This window comes from Procambarus clarkii, chromosome 17, assembly GCF_040958095.1.
Source record: "Procambarus clarkii isolate CNS0578487 chromosome 17, FALCON_Pclarkii_2.0, whole genome shotgun sequence".
Taxonomy (NCBI): domain Eukaryota; kingdom Metazoa; phylum Arthropoda; class Malacostraca; order Decapoda; family Cambaridae; genus Procambarus; species Procambarus clarkii.
Genome location: NC_091166.1, coordinates 46,305,482 through 46,324,009, shown reverse-complemented (window position 1 = coordinate 46,324,009; position 18,528 = coordinate 46,305,482). Strand labels below are relative to the sequence as shown.

The 18,528-nt window shown below is 40.7% G+C and overlaps 1 long non-coding RNA gene across 2 annotated transcripts; it reads left to right on the top strand.

Moving 5' to 3' along the window:
* Positions 1-232: 232 nt before the first annotated feature.
* On the top strand, positions 233-18,133 carry LOC138365540 (uncharacterized). Of its 2 annotated transcripts, XR_011228919.1 has the most exons (6): positions 233-342; positions 1,806-1,994; positions 7,139-7,300; positions 8,801-8,964; positions 10,209-10,307; positions 18,035-18,133. It is a non-coding gene; the product is annotated as an uncharacterized lncRNA (long non-coding RNA). The 2 variants fall into 2 exon arrangements; XR_011228918.1 differs by lacking the exon at positions 233-342 and having other exon boundaries at positions 1,653-1,994.
* Positions 18,134-18,528: the final 395 nt, after the last annotated feature.

Sequence of the window (18,528 nt, the reverse complement as noted above, 5' to 3'; positions counted from 1 at the left end):
TTAAAATTGTGGAGGGGGGGGGGGCACAGAATATGTCCCCCCCACCCTGTGTCCTACTGGGGAAGGGGGGGGGGGTTGCAGGAAACAGTAGGTGGGAGGAGAGAGGAAAATAAAGCTATTAAGTCCATCATAAGAGCCTGCTGCATCCCTCATCTGGGTACACTTATGGCCAAACAGGGTTTCTTAACCTAGGGTGCTGAAATATATTTATTGGGCGGTGGAAATAGATTTTCCACTGCCGCCTTCCAATGCATGAGCTGCATGTATAACTGCCTCACCACAGATGCGGTCCATAGAATTACCCAAATCAGCCCAAAACTACACAAATCGTCCTAGCATTACGTAAGTAATGAAGAAATATGGTATATTTACTTACTATAATGTTGGTGCTACACGTAGAACATGATCAAACCTATTTTTACTCTGAAATAATCTAATTTCATAACGAAATGAGACGTAAATATGAGAGAGGTGACGCCATAGGAAGTGGACGGTCCAAGCGACAATTGTGTGGAGCGACTTATCCAAGATATATGGTCGCCTGGAGAGTGTTTGCTGCCATATCAGCCTCCTGTACACAGTGATCCAGTCCTTTTCGTTCATTGAACACCGAACCCTACACGCCCTCTGATATATTGCTTAATTAACAAATATTCACAAATAAAGATTATATTTGTATATGTTATCAGAAAGGCAGATATAAAATAGTTTTTGTGAATCCATCACAGAGATTATACCTTATTAGAGGAAAAATATTCATACTTTAAACAAGGCTTCATGGCCGACGCTCTCCTTACCGATATAGGAACCCCAGTTGGAAACAGACCCAACTATAGGATGGGTTAACCCAAGTATCGCGCTTCCAAAAGGGTCGCCCAAGTTGGAAAAGACGAACGCTGAAAGAATATTGTTGAAAACATCTTGATAACTGATTAAACCAAAATTATTTATTAGTCAGAAGAAAGACAGAAACGCGATCTATATGTCAAACCTCTACCAGACAAATATTTTAAGTAAAACCGAAGATATTTGTAGTTGTATAAAAGTGGCAGTTTTCATCGCTCGTCAAACTCGAAAACCGCAGCATTCCCAAGAATGCCCAAACGAAAGTTTTCTATGTCAACAGAAAGGCAGAAATATAAGCTACACTTTAAATACTTGTCATAAATATAACTGAAGTGAAAGCGAAGATATATGCATTTGATACTGTACAGTTTCTTGATGGCTTGCTCTAAGAGTGTGAAGCCCTTCACACCAGCCTATAAATTGTGTAATTTATTTCCATATATGCTAATTAACCTTAAAATCTACATGTCAGAAGGAAGGAAGATGTAGACGTTAATGTGACAACATTTCAAGAAATATCTCTCTCTTTAAAGTTAAATAATACAATCCTATCGCTGGTGTCCGGACACATGAAAGCTACTTAGGTATCAGTCGCCAGCCAGGTGGAGATCACAGGCTGTACAATACTGATAAATTATGTAATTCACAGAGATACGTTGATAAATATTAATGTTTTATATTTTATTAAAAACACAGATATATACTTTGTTTCATACGTTAAATGTAACAATATTTCAGTATATATTATATAAGCATAGTATATATAATTCAGTATATACAATATATAATAAGTGTCAGACCACGGAGGAAGAATTGAAACAGGAATTTCCTTTAGTACTTTCTTATATTAATACATGTTCAGAGCGAACCATTCCTTCTGAAGATGTATTAATATACGAAAGTACTTAGAGCATTCTATTGTGGTTTTAATATTGAACAATTATACATATACGAAACAGACAAATCTGGTGTCCGAAATAGTAAAAATATTAGTGTGCGATGTGATCAATGTAAGGGGGATATTGGGTGTGCCTCGTATCCCCTACAACAACAAGAAGTTCGAGAGCGATGAGGCCGCCACCTACTAGCTTCAGGATGTCGTCGAATCTAAATCAACAATATACTACCGCCGCTACTTTCTCGGAAACGTAAGTACCTGCCGCTTTACTTCTCTCACCCTGCCTAGCCTGGCCTGGCCTGACCTGGCCTAGCCAGACCTGACCAGACCTGACCTGGCCTAGCCTTACCTAGCCTAGTCTGACCTGACCTGGCCTAGCCTTACCCAACACTAATCACCACACGTGACAGCCCAAACGAATCGCAAATAAGTACACGTAACAAGTCATATGCCCGGACACTCTTTCACCTTGGGGACTGAGTGGTAACTATTGTATAGAAGAGCCGGCTCCCTGAGAGTGGTAAGAGGGCGTGATAAGAGGCTAACGTGTGGTCTTGAAGGAAGTCGATAAAGCAGACAATTTTCAAAAGGAAGGGCAGCATAACGAGCAGACAGGAATGGACAGACAGTCGGTTATCCCATAATGTGTAATACGCCCCGCACAGCATGGGTGGAGTTGGGGGGGGGTTGTAGCAGGGCACAGTATGGTGATGGTGCGGTTGAAGTACACACCCACTGAATTCCTGCCATCAATAATTGTTTTCATAACCATTAGAACAATGGCATCCCTCCAGCCACCATCCTTCCACTGACCCCCTCCTCTGGTCCTCCACCTCAGACAATTACCCCCCACACCCCCTCTCCCTTCCAGACATCAGCATGTCAAAATCAGTACCATAATGTGTTTAAACTATTTAAACTAAGTCATTGTGTATCTCAAGGTATCTTAATTCATTTGAAAGTGTACATGTGCATTCGTTCATATACTCGCCTAATTGTGCTTGCTGGGGTTGAGCTCTGGCTCTTTAGTTCCACCTCTCAACCGTCAATCAACAGGTGTACAGGTTCCTGAGCCTATTGGGCTCTATCATATCTACACTTGAACCTGTGTATGGAGTCAGCCTCCACCACATCACTTACTAATGCATTCCATTAGATATAATCATATATGATTACACATAATCATAATCATTCCATACACATAATCATATATGTGTACGTCAACGTATACATACATGCGTATATATACTTCATATTAAAATACTGATAAACGAATGACCATGAACAAATTAATTTATAATTGTAGCATTATATATAATTTTAATAGACTATTTATTTATTTATTTTATTTATTTATGCATATACTGTACAAGAATGTACATAAGGAATGTGAGGATACAAATATGGTAATTACAGTCTTGTAAAGCCACTAGCACGCGCAGCGTTTCGGGCAGGTCCTTAATCTAAGAAAATTTTAAGGAGGTAAATACTTGCAAAATTTATAGACAAAAAAATGATAACAGTTACATGAAATGAAAAAAAGAAGATGAGAGAAAATTGTAGGTACAGTATATTAAAGCACATAGGTAGCTAAGATTGATTGCAATGACAGCTTGAATGGTAGTTGACAAAAATTGGTAGGCACAATACAGCAGAAACAATATAAAATTGATTGCAATGACAGCTTGAATGGTAGTTGACAAAAATTGGTAGTCACAATACAGCATATGGCTAGCACATAAAAGAAGACAGCAATGAACACAATGATAAGGTTGTTTGATATTACATAACAATTAGGAGATTGGGTAACACTAGGTACAGAGCAAATTTAAAGCTCAGTGTAGGAAACTAAGAAGATGAAGTTAGGTACTTTTTGGTTTTGCTTTTAAATAAGGCAAAAGTTTTACAGTTTTTCAATTCACTAGGGAGTGAGTTCGATAGACTAGGTCCCTTAATTTGCATAGTGTGTTTACACAGATTAAGTTTGACCCTGGGGATATCAAAGAGATATTTATTTCTGGTGAGGTGATAATGGGTCCTATTACATCTGTCCAGGGAGAGTTTCAGAGCATGGTTTGCATTTAAGAACAGGGTTTTGTAAATGTAGTTGACACAAGAGAATGTGTGGAGGGAGTTAATATTTAGCAAGTTTAGGGATTTAAACAAGGGAGCTGAGTGTTGTCTGAAAGCAGAGTTAGTTATTATTCTGATAGCAGATTTTTGCTGTGTGATGATGGGCTTAAGGTGGTTTGCAGTGGTAGACCCCCATGCACAGATACCATAATTAAGATAGGGGTAGATTAGTGCATAATATAGTGAGAGGAGAGCAGAGTTAGGAACATAATATCTGATTTTGGAGAGTATACCAACTGTCTTAGAGACTTTCTTAGTTATGTGTTGAATGTGGGTGCTGAAGTTGAGTCTCTTGTCTAGGAATAGGCCAAGAAACTTGCCATCATTTTTATTACTGATGCTAATGTTGTCTATCTGTAGCTGAATTGCATTTGATGATTTGCTTCCAAATAAGATGTAGTAAGTCTTTTTGATGTTTAATGTTAGTTTGTTCGTTGACATCCATAAGTGGCCTTTTTTTAATTCATTATTCACAACATTATTTAGTGTATGTGGGTTGAGGTTTGAATAGATAAGGGTAGTATCGTCAGCAAACAATATAGGTTTGAGAATATTAGAGACATTAGGCAGATCGTTTATATATATAAGAAATAGAAGAGGTCCTAAGATGCTGCCCTGTGGCACTCCAACGGTAATTGGTAGAGTGGAAGAAGTTGTATCATTGATGGTTACATATTGGTGTCTGTCACTAAGATAGGATCGGATGTAGTCAAGGGCAAGGCCTCGGATTCCATAATGCTGGAGTTTAAGTAAGAGGTAGTTGTGATTAACAGTATCAAAGGCTTTTCTTAGGTCAATGAAGAGTCCAATCGGAAACTCATTTTTGTCAAGGGCTGAGTAGATAATGTCAAGGAGACTAATGATTGCATCGTTGGTGCTCTTTTGGGACCGGAAGCCAAACTGGCAGGGGCTGAGTATGTCGAATTTTACGAGGTAGGAATAGAGCTGTTTGTAAATAATTTTTTCAAATATTTTTGATAGAATGGGTAGATTTGATATTGGTCTATAATTGTTTATGTCCACCGGATTGCCTCCTTTATGGACTGGCGTTACTCTTGCTTTTTTGAGGATATCAGGGAAGGTGTGACATTCTATAGATTTGTTGAACAGTAGTGCTATGGGTGGGGCAAGGGCATGGGAGGCTCTTTTGTACACAATGGACGGAATTTCACTGGTGTTCCCTGCCTTGGTTTTTAGAGAGTGTATGATGGACACAACATCTGCCGGGCTGATTGGTGAAAGGAGAAGAGAGTTTGGATAGCTGCCTGAGAGATATGTGTTAATATGTGTCTGAGTCTGTGGGATTTTACTGGCAAGATTAGCACCAACCGATGAAAAGAAACTATTAAATTTATTTGCCATTTCTAAATCAGTTGACGGTATATCCCCATCCTTGTAGAGTTTTATTTGGTTATGTGAGTGTTGTTTAGTTCCTAGGATACTAGAGATAGTTTTCCAAGTGCTAATTACATGTTTATACATTTCAATGGTCCAGACAGGTGGCCAGCCTTGGACATATACACTTCTGGTAGGCACAATGACCTCATGTTAGACCCTTGATAGATTATGTGAGAGAGAGAGAGAGCTGGGGCAGGGAGGTGCGTGCCCCAAGGAGATAATCCATGCCCATGCCCCGCCTCGAGGTCAGTTCTCGAGTCACACCAAGAATAACAATCGAGCAAGTTGTCCTGACCAGGATGTGGCATATTAGGGAGGGTTGAGGAATAGGAAGCCTGTCTGATAGGGCTCTTGGCAAGCAGCTCTCCCTCAGTCTACCTATCTATATGGAAGAAATGTATCTAGGCCCTCCTCCCCCCTGCCTATTCTCTCTCCCCCACCTTTCTTCCTTCATTTCCTCCCTCCTTCCCTCCCCCTCACTGGTGAGAGAGTAGGAGTGTGAGAGTGGTTAGAGAACTCGTAGTTCTCACGCTCGTGAAATTGTCTGCGACCCTGGAGGAGTAGAGCGGAGGGGGGGGGGGTGAAAGTAGGTGAAGATGGAGGAGTAGAGGGGAGCATTATATGCAGTGAACGTAGGTGTCTATGGAAGAGTACATCATAGAGGAGGGTGAAAGGAAGGTGACGATGGAGGAGGAGAAGGGAGGGGGTGTGAAGGTAGGTGATGATGGAGGAGTAGAGGGGAGGAGGGGGGCAAAGGTAGGTGTCTATGGAAGAGTACATCATAGAGGGGGGTGAAGGTAGGTGGCGATGGAGTAGAGCAAAAGGGGTAGGGGTTGAAAGTAATCCTGAGTTTAATTTTTTAGTTATATATAGTGACACCTCGGCTTACGAATGAATATTTATGAACTTTTCGGGTTACGAGCCTAATTTGTTCGAAAATTTGAATCGGGTTACAAACTTTGCCTCGGGAAAGGAGTTTGTTGATATACGTATGGGCTGACCTAGCGCGTGGTGGCATGGTGATCGCGCCTCAGTTTACCAGTGTCTCCTGCCTAGTAAGTATCGCACCTGAATTCTTTGTAAAGCATTACATTTGTTTTGGGATTTTTGGCTATTTGAACATAAAATTTGTTATGATATATCTTGCCATGAGTCCCAAGAAAGCCAGTGGTAAGGTTCAAGCCAAGAAAACACATGTGAGAATGACCATAGAGGAAAAACAAGAGAGCATTCATAAACGTCAAAACGGTGCACAGATTGTTGAACTAGCTAGGCAGTACAACAAATCCATGTCAACAATATGCACTGTACTTGCTAAGAAAAAGGACATTATGAGCATTAAAGTGGCAAAAGGCATATCAACAATCCCGAAACAAAGAACACAAACACTTGAGGATGTTAAAAAGTTTTTATTAATTTGGATACACAACAAGGAGTTAGCAGGTGATAGCATTTCAGAGGCCATCATTTGTGAGAAACCAAGGCATTTGCATGAAGACCTTTTAAAGAAAACCCCTGGAACGAGGGGGGGGAAAAAGATGAATCAAGTTTGAAAATGTGAGAAGTTTGTGTGACAATAAAGCCTCGTGGAAAACTTTTGCTGTGGTCATTACCTGGTGGAATGCACCCAGGATGGAGTATCAGGGCTATACATCTTTTAAATCATAAAAGTAATAAACATTTCCCATCAACCTTACAAACAATATTAACCTATTTTCATGTATTTCCCCCATGTGCATTTTAACAAAGTTGCTAAATTGCCTTTATCATTCTGTAAAATTTCAATTACAGTACTGTATGTATGATTTTGTTAGTATAAATGGACTGAATATTCTGAAATTGCTATTAATTTTACAATTTCAGATTCAAAGGTGGTCTGGACACCCAATTTGGTCAGACAGGTGAAGAGAGCATTTAGGATAGTTCGAAGAGATGAAGATGGTCACAATTGTGTTTGAAGAGGCAAACGCCCCCTTTGCTCCTGACATTATGTTCAACCATTGACCTCTGCACACCTAACACAAGGTAGGTTGAAAACTCCTCCTTCATGTCATTGGTACATTAGCCAGAAACTCAGGGCTCATGTAGGAATATCCCTAAAAAAAAAAAAGTGGCCCCAACAATGCATCCTCCAAGTCTGGAGGATGAGCAGGAGCATTGTCGAGAAGCAGGACCTTGAGTGTCAAACTTTTCTCTTGCAGATATTTTTTGATGGCAGGGCAAACCACTCCACATCACAGTTTTTCTGCACGTTATATATTTTTTAAAACTCTTGGATTTTCGGAATGATACACGAGCAAGGGTTTAATTTTCAAATCGCCACACAGCACAAGAGTTAGCCTATCCTGACACAAGTTAGCCCAAGTTAGCTTGTGTCCGGGCAGTGACATCTCCTCTTGGGTAATGTATGTCCTCTTCGGCAATTTTTTCCAGAATAGCTATGTCTCCTCACAATTAAACACTTGTTGTGGAATGTATCCATCAATACAGCACAGTGTATCTACAAAATTTTAATTTTTTACTTATACTGTATATAGTGTCACCTCGGCTTACGAATGAATATTTATGAACTTTTCGGGTTACGAGCCTAATTTCTTCGAAAAATTTTAATCGGGTTACAAACTTTGCCTCGGGAAATGAGTTTGTTGATATGCGTATGGGCTGACCTAGCGCGTGGTGGCATGGTGATCGCGCCTCAGTTTACCAGTGTCTCCTGCCTAGTAAGTATCGCGCCTGAATTCTTTATAAAGCATTACATTTGTTTTGGGATTTTTGGCTATTTGAACATAAAATTTGTTATTATATATCTTGCCATGAGTCCCAAGAAAGCCAGTGGTAAGGTTCAAGCCAAGAAAACACATGTGAGAATGACCATAGAGGAAAAACAAGAGAGCATTCATAAATGTCAAAATGGTGCACAGGTTGTTGAACTAGCTAGGCAGTACAACAAATCTATGTCAACAATATGCACTATACTTGCTAAGTAAAAGGACATTATGAGCATTAAAGTGGTAAAAGGCATATCAACAATCCCGAAACAAAGAACACAAACACTTGAGGATGTTGAAAAGTTTTTATTAATTTGGATACACAACAAGGAGTTAGCAGGTGATAGCATTTCAGAGGCCATCATTTGTGAGAAACCAAGGCATTTGCATGAAGACCTTTTAAAGAAAACCCCTGGAACGAGGGGGAAAAAGATGAATCAAGTTTGAAAATGTGAAAAGTTTGTGTGACAATAGAGCCTCCTGGAAAACTTTTGCTGTGGTCATTACCTGGTGGAATGCACCCAGGATGGAGTATCAGGGCTATACATCTTTTAAATCATAAAAGTAATAAACATTTCCCATCAACCTTACAAACCATATTAACCTATTTTCATGTATTTCCCCCATGTTCATTTTAACAAAGTTACTAAATTGCCTTTATCATTCTGTAAAATTTCAATTACAGTACACTGTATATAATTTTGTTAGTATAAATGGACTGAATATTCTGAAATCACTATTAATTTTACAATTTCAGATTCAAAGGTGGTCTGGACACCCAATTTGGTCAGAGAGGTGAAGAGAGCATTTAGGATAGTTCGAAGAGATGAAGATGGTCACAATTGTGTTTGAAGAGGCAAACGCCCCCCTTTGCTCCTGACATTATGTTCAGCCTATTGACCCCTGCACACCTAACACAAGGTAGGTTGAAAACTCCTCCTTCATGTCATTGGTTCATTAGCCAGAAACTTAGGGCCCATGCAGGAATATCCCTAAAAAAAAAAAAGTGGCCCCAACAATGCATCCTCCAAGTCTGGAGGATGAGCAGGAGCATTGTCGAGAAGCAGGCCCTTTAGTGTCAAACTTTTCTCTTGCAGATATTTTTTGATGGCAGGGCAAACCACTCTACATCACAGTTTTTCTGCACGTTATATATTTTTTAAAACTCTTGGATTTTCGGAATGATACACGAGCAAGGGTTTAATTTTCAAATCGCCACACAGCACAAGAGTTAGCCTATCCTGACACAAGTTAGCCCAAGTTAGCTTGTGTCTGGGCAGTGACGTCTCCTCTTGGGTAATGTATGTCCTCTTCGGCAATTTTTTCCAGAATAGCCATGTCTCCTCACAATTAAACACTTGTTGTGGAGTATATCCATCAATACAGTATCTACAAAATCTTTAAAATCACGAACAAATCTTTCAGCCCCTACTTTGTCTGAGCTGGCACCCTCACCATGCCTCACAACACTATGAATACCACGTCTTTTTTCAAAATTTCTCAAACCATCCCCTACTCACCTTAAACTCTTTCATATCTGCAAAACTCGTTCTAGGGGTTTTCTTTATTAGATCTTGCATGAAGATTTCATTGTTGACCAAACCACACACTGGAAATTGAATAGACGACGACATTTCGATCCGTCCTGGACCATTATAAAGTCGATTGTGATGAGATGAGGGAAGCAAGAGCATTAAGTAGGCAAGAGAGAGGTGAGGAGATGGCAAGTATGTATGTATGTACATGAATAAAACATGTACATACTTATACATAACGTGTGTAAATAGTGTAATAAACACAATAACAGTATTTTGGGAGGAGGAATGTTGGCGAGTAATGTGTTGGAGGAGGGAGGGAGGACTGGCAGGGTGTGGCAGCTCACTCATGTTTTTTGGGCTCACCATACCAACATAGTGGATCGTTATGGTGAATACATACGTAGATGGGTATATACAATGTGTGTATATAGTGTAATAACAGCAAAAACACTGTTTGATTGTAGAATATGTCGCATATATGAGGCCCATAATTTTGAGCATAGCGATGTTCTATACTTTGAATTATATAAATTCCACAAATTACACACTTTTAAATAATATTACAGCAAAAAAAAAGAAGAAATGAATGAGAAACTTCAAAATAATTGCGCAACATTTTATTCGCAGCAACTGCCGTCGCACGGGGTGGCGGGGCCGACAGACCCCCATCGCTCCAACGCTCAGCGCCCATAATTTGCTCAACTTCCCAGCTCCATCGCAGCTAAAGTAAGTCACATACAATATTTTTTGTTTAGTTTCCCCGTGATCAGACTCTGCATTTTAACAATATAAGAAGAGAAAAAAAATTTTTGGAAAGAATTTATTTCTTGTGCACCAGGGTGTTATTTGGAGACAGAGCAGTTCAGTGGTTAACTACTAAATTTATTTTTCTCCCACACACGCACCCCCCTAGGTAGCAGCCTGTAACAGCTAACTCCCAGATACCTATTTACTGTTAGGTAACAGGGGTCATCCCCTTTTGTACAAAGAATCTGCTAAAGCTTTTAGGGCTAATCTTTGACACTCGTTTGTCTTTGTCGCCCCATATTTTTTACGTCCGAGTTGAATGCTCTAAGGCCCTTAACTAACTTTAGGTCATGTCCCATACTTCTTGGGGAGCTAATCGACACTGCTCCTCTCTTTACATTCCTCTCTCGTTCTGTCTAAACTCGATTATGGCCCTGTTTACTCGTCTGCTTCTCCTTCTACCCTTCACCATCTGGACACACTGCATCATACTGGGTTACGGCTCAGCTCTGGTACCTTTCCTTCGACACCTACCCTAAGCCTGTATGTTGAAACTGGCGTCCTGTTTCTACAGGATCGCCATGATCGCTACTGTCTTCTCCACCTTGCACGGTCCTTACAGCACCCTCACTCTTGCTTATGTCATGCCTTGACCTTTACCCATCCTGTGGTTCCTGTTCCCCTTCACCACCTATCTCTTTCTGTACGGTTGTCTCTCTTACAAAATGCTCTTTCAGTTTGTGTTACCAATATTTCCCCTCGTGTCATTCCGTCTTTGCCCCTATGGAGGGGTCCCCGTTCCTAAATTCTGTAAGCCTTGACCCACATGACTAAAACTTTTACCCCTCCTACAGTTCTAAATCACCTTTTCCTTGAACACTTTTCTTCACACTTCCACTCTATTTCCGTCTTCACCAATGGGTCTTAAGTCTGCAGACGGTGTAGGCTACTCTGTTGTTTTTCCTGACTGCACCTTTGTGTCTCCTGCCTCCGGAGACTAGCATCTTCATGGCAGAACTTTATGCTATTCTCTATGCTCTTCATCAACTCTTTTCTCGCTGTCAATCCTCCTCTGTGTTTGTAGTTGACACTTGCAGTGCCCTCATGGCTCAAGAATCCTTTAATCCAGTCCATCCTTTGGTAGTTGAAATTCAACATTGGCTGTTTCTTATCTCCAGTAGATTTAAGACAGTGGAATTTCGCTGGATTCCCACCCATATTGGTGTGTTCTTAAATGAGCGTGCGGACACTGCCGCTAAGGAAGCTATCCGCACCTGTCCCATCTCCCGTAAAGGTATTCCTTATGACTTTTACCCAGTTATTCATTTCCCCATTCTTGCCCGTTGTCAGGGTTGTTGGTCTTCTTTTACTGGTAACAAATTGCGTGCTCTTAAGAGTAGTGTGTTCCCGTGGCCTTCCTCCTACCACCGTAACCGGTGGTGGGAAACGGCTCTGGCGAGGTTGTATATTGGTCATACACGTTTAACTCACGGGCACTTAATGGAGCGCTGCCCTGCTTCTTATTGTCCAAACCGTTGTCTCTACATGTCCTGACTTCCAGGACTTACGTGTCTTGCTTCCCGACCATCCCTCACTGTCAATTGTCCCTCGATAAAATTCTTGGTAAATTCAATACCTTTGATATTGTTCGCCGTATGCGTTTTTGTTCTTGTATTGGCGACGTTAGTGATATTTAGCGCACTATGATTATCCCACACATTTGATGGTTTGATAATTACTGTACTGTACAGTACTTTGGTTTGGAATGTATCAAATAAAGTTGTTTCATGTATTCAAATGTGTGAGAAAATCCACTGGGGCTGTGAGGTGAAGCGAACCTTTAACAAAGGCATTGCCAGTTGCATACTCTACCACCACTGATGGTAAAAGTCTTACAACTGGATATCTTGTGTGGCAGGTTATGGTATCACAGCTATACTGAACCAAGATGGTATGGCTCTCCCTCACATAAATGAAAGAAATGCTGCTATTGGCCTTGCAGTGTGTAAGTTGCAGGTGGAAACAAATGAAAATTATCAAATAAATAATTAAACAATTTACTGAAATAGTAATGAACAAAAATAACACATGACAATACTTGACTATCATGTAATGCAAAGGTGAACAAGTTAGTATGACCTTAAATGCAAAAAATAAACTATAAGCAATGAATAAAAGTATGAAGATATACTGGTGTTCTGAAGACAGCTACCATACCACCATGGCATCAGTCACACGATGTTGGCTGGAAGCGGACGACGGGTTAGAGACACGAAGGTGATCCTAGAGCACTAAGGGAGAGATTGCCTCTCCAGGGAGGCAGCGCTCTTTATATAGTCCGGCGGTGATGACTCATCCAGTGTCAACACGAGGTGGACATCTGGTCAACTAGCAAACTGCTCGTTGTGGCTGGCGGTGCCTTTGTGTTGAGCTGTACCACTGTCAGTTGAAGGCGGCTAACTGCTTGTTTGTGGGGACAAACTGCCAGTTAGCAGTGGCGCCCGGCTTGCCTCTGAGTCGTACCAGGCCGTGCCAGGCCCTGGGCGGTATGGAGAGGTGGCAGGACTGATGACTCTTCTGGGCTGGTGTAGATGTATACTTCCAGTGCAGAGGCATTGAAGGTGAAGGGAAAAGGCAGTTCCACTGCTATGCAGGGGATTCACGTGACACTTGTGAAGCCACAGAAAGTCTGGAGGCCCTACTGAAGCCAGTCCAAGTATTAAATAAAACCCCTGAAGTACGCCGGTGAAGGGTAAAGTGAAGGGTGAAGCAAGACCGTATGCCCCAACTTCAAGCACACACAGAAAATCACGTTTTGGTCCCGCCTCTCAACTGTGTATTTGAAGTTGGGGCGTATGGTGTTGAACTGCTTCAGCCTTCACCTGAGTGCTTGTAGGTCTTACGTAAGACGTTGACTCAAGGAGGGGCCTCAAAACTTGCTGTGATTTATGGGGAAATCCGGTTGTAAGACTTTTACAAAGTCAGTAATATACTGTGGTAGAGTATGCAGCTGCCAGTGCCTTGGGCAAGGGTTTACGTCACCTCACAGCTCCAGTGGATTTTCTGCTTGGTGTATATCAGGTTGTGATTTTGTGTGTGTACCGTATTGTTATGATCGCTGTCTGATAAGTCCTTTCTGGCCTCAAGAGTCATTTTTACCCACCTAGAAAGATTGCAGATGGCCAAAGCAGTTATTTATGTTAAGAAGGGACAAGTCTTAAACAGAATTTTGCATAATATTTGACTGTAAAGGGGTAAATTGAGGTAGATTGAAAACAAAATGGTGAACCAGGCAGGCGGTACTCACAATTAGGCGAGTACACTCGGGAACTTTTAAAGTGCAACCAAACATGCTTTAGGCTCTCACAACAAGAGGTGAGTGGTGGTGGCTCAGGTGCTCAGCCAATCAGAGCACCTAAGGAGGGAGGGCAGGAGTGAGAGGGGGGTGGTATGTGGAAGTTTGGTGACAGTTGTGTGTAGTTTGTTCATCTTCATTGTAAGTTTCATGGCTTGGTGTGCATTTCCCTAGTAAATTTAATTAGGGAAAAATTCAGGTGTTTGATTTTTTAAATCAACTTTTTAAATGTTGAGTTGTTAAAGCCTCAAAGTGCATGGAGTTGGTTTGGGAGTATGGCATCCTCATGCTGTTGCGTGCTCGCGTGAGGTAGCAAAGGTGATGTAAAGTTATGGGGTGTACATGCTTGGGACGTCCTCTCTCGGGATGGCTGGTGTTAGACCTGTGTGTTTGTCGGTTGTTGAAAAGCCGTCATCCTTTGCTGTTGTGGTATTGATTTTACATTGTTCATCTTGTAATTAATACTGCAGTGCGATATCTAGGGCTACCATTTGTAGGTTTAAAATGTCTAGTACAAACAGTTGTCCAATGAGTTTTAATAGGAAATATCATCCACCAAGCACCATTGTACAATTATATTAATTGATAGTATATGGATTGTGCAGAACTGCTTAGAATGATCTTTAACACTTGGCTATATTGGTCATGTCAAATACCTGCACGGTGAATGCTCAAAGACCCTTTCTTTATTCAGTGTTGTCACATACCTCATGGGGGTATGGATAGGCAAACACTCATTCGGTTAAACTTGCCTTGTAGTACTTTCAGAGCTCAGTAATTTGGAATCTGGTTAGCACTTTCCAAATAAATTGACCTTTAAAGTGAATTCCTATTTAGGTTTAAAACATTATACCGAATGAGAAACTCGGATTATATAGCCGAACACCAGAAATGTTGTTATTCAATTTGGTTGCCTAAAGCACATTCAAGGACTACACATTACATGGCATTCCATGATTCCTCTATACCTTGCCTTATGCTGTAAACATTGCCACAACCCTGTGTTTTATTGATTTAAATGGCCACAGGGAGGCATACAACACTGCAGATTATGATGTCATTAGTTATCCACTGTGCTGACAAGTGGGCTGACTGATGTTCATTGACACCTGTATCGTGCTTCAATTTAATCGCCAGGAAATCACCCTCTCACTAGACTCGTCTGTAGGAAGTAGAGTATAGTATCTCAAATTACCTTGGATCATAAATAGCATAAGACTTGGGGGTAGGAGAGGGTTGCAGTGTTTGTCATGGCTCTCAGTTGTTCCTGGTATTAGGCAATTTAGTTCTGGAATCATTTTTGTTGGCCAATGTTAAACTTTTTCGAAAGTAGATGTTTTTCTGAAAGGGAAGGGGGGGGGAACCTCTATGCTTGGATACAGTTATCTAAGTGAATACTTAGATTTATACAGTAGAATAACTACCTTCTTTTCCTTAGTCAAAAAGGTTGCTTGTTTATTTTAGGGACTTGTATTTTCTTTTATTTTTAACTGCAGCAACTTTCAGTGAATGATAGATTCTTACTGAAAGGACCTTTACTTCATTGTTGTTGCTTTATGGTCATCTCATTGTGTACAGGGATTCCGTGAAGCTTTTGGGGTTAGTCTTTGATACTCGTTTGTCTTGGTCAGCCCATATCTGTTGCCTCCGAGTTGAATGCTCTAAGGCCCTTAACCTCCTTAAGGTTTTGTCCCATACTTCTTTGGGAGCGGATAGGCGCACGCTCCTCTATTTGCACTCCTCTCTCGTCCTGTCTAAACTCAATTATGGTTGCCCTGCATAGTCTTCTGCTTCTTCTTCTACTCTTCGCCATCTTGATGCTTTGCACCATACTGGGTTGCGTCTCGGCTCTGGTGGCTTTCGTTCGACTCCCGCCCTTAGTTTGTATGTTGACACTGGCTTTCTCTCTCTTCAGGACTGCCGTGATCGCTACTGTCTTCGCTATCTTGCGCGGTCCTTCCAACATCCTTCCTCTCGCCTCTGTCGTGCATTGACTTTTCCTCCTCCTGTGGTTCCTGTTCCTCTTCATTGTCTCCCACTTTCTGTCCAGTTATCTCGCTTACAGGATTCTCTTTCTGTTCATATTTCTAATGTTTCTCCTCGTATTGTTCCTTCATTACCTCCGTGGAGAGTCCCCCTTCCCAAGTTTTGTACGTCCTTGACTTGTATTACTAAAGCCTTTACCCCTCCTACAATTCTGAAAAGCCTCTTCCTTGAGCACTTTTCTTCGCACTCCCACTCTATTTCCATCTTCCCTGATGGGTCTAAGTCTGCGGATGGTGTGGGCTACTCTGTTGTTTTTCCTGACCGTACTTACATGTGTCGCCTCCCTTCGGAGACTAGCGTCTTTACGGCAGAACTTTATGCTATTCTCTATGCTCTTCGTCTCTTGCTTTCTGATTCTCATTCCTCCTTTGTGGTTGTAGTTGATTCTCGTAGTGCCCTCATGGCTCTAGGGTCCTTTAATCCTGTCCATCCGGTGGTCATTGAGATTCAACATTGGCTGTTTCTTATTTCTAGTAAATTTAAATCAGTAGAGTTTTGCTGGGTTCCCAGCCATATTGGTGTTTCAATGAGCGTGCGGATGCTGCCTCATTGAGATTCAACATTGGCTGTTTCTTATTTCTAGTAAATTTAAATCAGTAGAGTTTTGCTGGGTTCCCAGCCATATTGGTGTTTCAATGAGCGTGCGGATGCTGCCGCTAAGGAAGCTATGCGTTCTTGTCCCATCTCCCGTAAAGGTATTCCTTATTCCGACTTTTATCCTGGTATTCATTCTTCCCCGTTGGCAGGGTTGTTGGTCCTCTGTGGTTGGTAACAAGCTGCGTACTCTCAAACTTAGTGTGTCCCCGTGGCCTTCCTCCTACCACCGTAACCGGCGGTGGGACACTGCTTTGGCACGGCTGTGGGTTGGTCATACCCGCTTAACCCACGGTCACTTAATGGAGCGCCGCCCTGCTCCTTATTGTCCGAATTGCGTTGTCCCTCTTACAGTTGTGCATATCCTTGTTGAATGTCCTGACTTCCAGGACGAGCGTGTGTCTTGCTTTCCGACCGTCCCTCGATAGAATTCTAGGTGAATCGGATACTTTTGATATCGTTTACCTTATGCGTTTTTGTTCTCGTATTGGCATTCTTGGTGATATTTAGCGCCCTCTGATTATTTCGCACTTTGATGGTGCTACATGGCCTTCCCGGTTTGGTGCCTTCTTTTGGTAATTACCGTACCTTCATTGTTGTTTCATTTTAATGTGGTAGTTGTGATATGGATTGTTCTGGCTCACGTGCAAGGTCTTGGATTTTTTTTGTTTTATATTAAGAAATTGCCAGTCTTGTTACTATTTGTAGAGTTAGAGATCTGCATTAAGGCCTCAATATTATATTCTTTATTTTTTTTATAACATGTTATCAGCATTTTTTGTGGTTGGTAATATTTAGATTAATGTCAGTGATGTATATGACAAGGGTTAAGACCCCTTGTGGTATGACAGCATTTTTCCCAGTCATTTCTTTAACAAATGAAAGGGTCCTCATAACCATTCTTTTGTCCTTTCTACCATGTACCTGTTTGTTGCTTCTTGGTCTTTCATTTGGTACTTTGGCTATTAAAACAATGGCCTTTGGTAATGTTGCAATTACCATTTCTAAAAAAAATGAGCAGGTTTCATTAGGCAGGGTTTGTTTTTAGCAAACAAAGTTTTACAAAAAAAAATCCATTCCTTCAGGACCTTGCAGATGTTAGGTCAAACTAATTGACTGTAATCTGTTTTGCCCTTTCAAACAATGATGGTTTTAATCTAGCTAAAATATTTCAGAATATCTGAAGTTTGGCAGACAAATCATTTAAGAGCTTTGATTAAATTTAAGTTACCAAAGACTTTGTGAAAACCATGTTGTATAGATGCTTCAGTGTCACTTTTCTAATGTTTTGTAAATTTAACAATGATCTTTAGTTAATTTAATCATAATTTGTACAAAGCTTAGGTGTTGCATAGCTTAAAATTTACTTTCAAATATGAAAACTAAAATATTGACTAAAGTTTCTTCCACTTTAATATCAGACTAATTTGCAATGTTAGTTTATGTAAATTGAGTAGGTAGTCCACTTTTACATCTTTTCAATGCATTTTGCATGCATCTATGTAACAAGTTACAAATAGATGTAAATTTTACCAAGCATTTATTTTCAAAGTAAAAAAATTTCAGATGTTTAAACATTGCATCAATAGTAGTAAACAATAATTTCCAGCATAATTTCAGGATAAGGTATATAAAGTAGTTTCATTAATTGTTTTATTTAATAAGTTTTACATAGTGTTTATAATACATCTAATATTTATTACTGTTTCAGGTTGTGGGACAGATGCTCTTAGATGAACAGAAGATCCAAAAGGCCAAGACAACTCCAGAGACAATCACCTGTAAAAGAAAAATAAACATTAAACAGGGACACTACTTTTATTATCACCAAAGCCTAATAATAAGCCCAAAAAATCCTAACAGCCTATCTTTTAAGATAGGCTCAGCAAGGCCTATCCCTTCCTCTGGTTTCAGTGCAGAGCTTGTTCCCTGAATGGGTGCATTACATCCACCACTTTAGTGCCATCAACACATTGTACATATGCTTTACTGAAAGCACTGTACAATGCATGCCAGGCACTAAAGTTTTAGATGCATCCACCCATTCAGCAAACAAGCCCTGTGTGAATTAACAATGTAACCATTGTTAAGGGTCCCTAAACCTATGCAAATCTAGTCCATCTATTAGATGGGTAGTAGAGCAAAGCTCTGAAAAAGCCAAGCCAGGGAAATCTGCAGGACTGCCTGGTCCCCTTTTATGATATG